The sequence below is a fragment of the Schistocerca gregaria genome, unplaced genomic scaffold (assembly GCF_023897955.1).
Source record: "Schistocerca gregaria isolate iqSchGreg1 unplaced genomic scaffold, iqSchGreg1.2 ptg000531l, whole genome shotgun sequence".
Taxonomy (NCBI): domain Eukaryota; kingdom Metazoa; phylum Arthropoda; class Insecta; order Orthoptera; family Acrididae; genus Schistocerca; species Schistocerca gregaria.
Window position 1 is genome coordinate 210,001 of NW_026061930.1, and position 2,500 is coordinate 212,500.

Here is a 2,500-nt window from a genome sequence, read left to right on the forward strand (position 1 = left end):
ACATATGGCCCTTATGATTCGCCATTGTAGGGCGCAGCCGGTGTACGGTCAAGCATGTGCCACATTATGTCACTCAGTACGTAACGACGGATGATCAGTGTGGGTTACGCGTACATCAGCGGACAGTCCACACAGGCCGTACCACAACGTACACTGACTGCATCGACAACCGAATGCAACTGAACAGCTGCAAGGCTCATTTCACAAACAAACGCCTGACCGACCAGCTTGGAAGGGCAGGAGGGGAGGGCGATATTCGTTCTGTAGCGGTACACCCTTCCAGTGGTTAGCGGGACTGTGTAGAAAGTACGCAACACTCGAAAGACCTTTATGTGAGGGTACGCACCATGGCATCAAGAAATACACATGACACCAGAGGATCCAAGCAGTGAACTATGTTCAGAGGGTTGCTGTTAGGCAAAGCTACATTCCTGTGACGTTACATGTGACAGTTAAGGTGCAGTGTAAGTTAGGTTAAGGTGCAGTGTAAGTTAGGTTAAGGTGCAGTGTAAGTTAGGTTAAGGTGCAGTGTAAGTTAGGTTAAGGTGCAGTGTAAGTTAGGTTAAGGTGCAGTGTAAGTTAGGTTAAGGTGCAGTGTAAGTTAGGTTAAGGTGCAGTGTAAGTTAGGTTAAGGTGCAGTGTAAGTTAGGTTAAGGTGCAGTGTAAGTTAGGTTAAGGTGCAGTGTAAGTTAGGTTAAGGTGCAGTGTAAGTTAGGTTAAGGTGCAGTGTAAGTTAGGTTAAGGTGCAGTGTAAGTTAGGTTAAGGTGCAGTGTAAGTTAGGTTAAGGTGCAGTGTAAGTTAGGTTAAGGTGCAGTGTAAGTTAGGTTAAGGTGCAGTGTAAGTTAGGTTAAGGTGCAGTGTAACTTAGGTTAAGGTGCAGTGTAACTTAGGTTAAGGTGCAGTGTAACTTAGGTTAAGGAGCAGTGTAACTTAGGTTAAGGTGCAGTGTAACTTAGGTTAAGGTGCAGTGTAACTTAGGTTAAGGTGCAGTGTAACTTAGGTTAAGGTGCAGTGTAACTTAGGTTAAGGTGCAGTGTAACTTAGGTTAAGGTGCAGTGTAACTTAGGTTAAGGTGCAGTGTAACTTAGGTTAAGGTGCAGTGTAACTTAGGTTAAGGTGCAGTGTAACTTAGGTTAAGGTGCAGTGTAACTTAGGTTAAGGTGCAGTGTAAGTTAGGTTAAGGTGCAGTGTAAGTTAGGTTAAGGTGCAGCGTAACTTAGGTTAAGGTGCAGCGTAACTTAGGTTAAGGTGCAGCGTAACTTAGGTTAAGGTGCAGCGTAACTTAGGTTAAGGTGCAGCGTAACTTAGGTTAAGGTGCAGCGTAACTTAGGTTAAGGTGCAGCGTAACTTAGGTTAAGGTGCAGCGTAACTTAGGTTAAGGTGCAGCGTAACTTAGGTTAAGGTGCAGCGTAACTTAGGTTAAGGTGCAGCGTAACTTAGGTTAAGGTGCAGCGTAACTTAGGTTAAGGTGCAGCGTGGGTTAGGTTAGGGGCCAACGTGGGTTAGGTTAGGGGCCAACGTGGGTTAGGTTAGGGGCCAACGTGGGTTAGGTTAGGGGCCAACGTGGGTTAGGTTAGGGGCCAACGTGGGTTAGGTTAGGGGCCAACGTGGGTTAGGTTAGGGGCCAACGTGGGTTAGGTTAGGGGCCAACGTGGGTTAGGTTAGGGGCCAACGTGGGTTAGGTTAGGGGCCAACGTGGGTTAGGTTAGGGGCCAACGTGGGTTAGGTTAGGGGCCAACGTGGGTTAGGTTAGGGGCCAACGTGGGTTAGGTTAGGGGCCAACGTGGGTTAGGTTAGGGGCCAACGTGGGTTAGGTTAAGGGCCAACGTGGGTTAGGTTAAGGGCCAACGTGGGTTAGGTTAAGGGCCAACGTGGGTTAGGTTAAGGGCCAACGTGGGTTAGGTTAAGGGCCAACGTGGGTTAGGTTAAGGGCCAACGTGGGTTAGGTTAAGGGCCAACGTGGGTTAGGTTAAGGGCCAACGTGGGTTAGGTTAAGGGCCAACGTGGGTTAGGTTAAGGGCCAACGTGGGTTAGGTTAAGGGCCAACGTGGGTTAGGTTAAGGGCCAACGTGGGTTAGGTTAAGGGCCAACGTGGGTTAGGTTGCCAGAGATGTGTCAAATCAGGATGTACGTTTGGCTGGTGTCAGGTGGTGGGTTGGTTCGATGCCTTTATAAGGGGTGTGGCCAAAGGGTATTTTATTACTTGTACCTTTTGTGTTGTGGCGTGGCGTTGCGTCCTGTGTTGATACTGGGTGGACCACTGTGGGTGTTGCTGGCTGATTTGAGCTGCGTTGTTTGCGGGTGATGTGAGACATTCTGTCTTATTAGTGGACGTGACGTTCCTCTTGTCGTTGTTTGGATAGTGTCCTGTGGCAGCGAGGATAAAATGGATGTTGTTGAACGATAGTGCTTTGGTGCTTTCGCTTTGTTACACACAGAGTGGACTGTGAGATAGGGTGACTGGGTCGAGTGCGGTTCACACTGTCCTCCCCAGTTTAC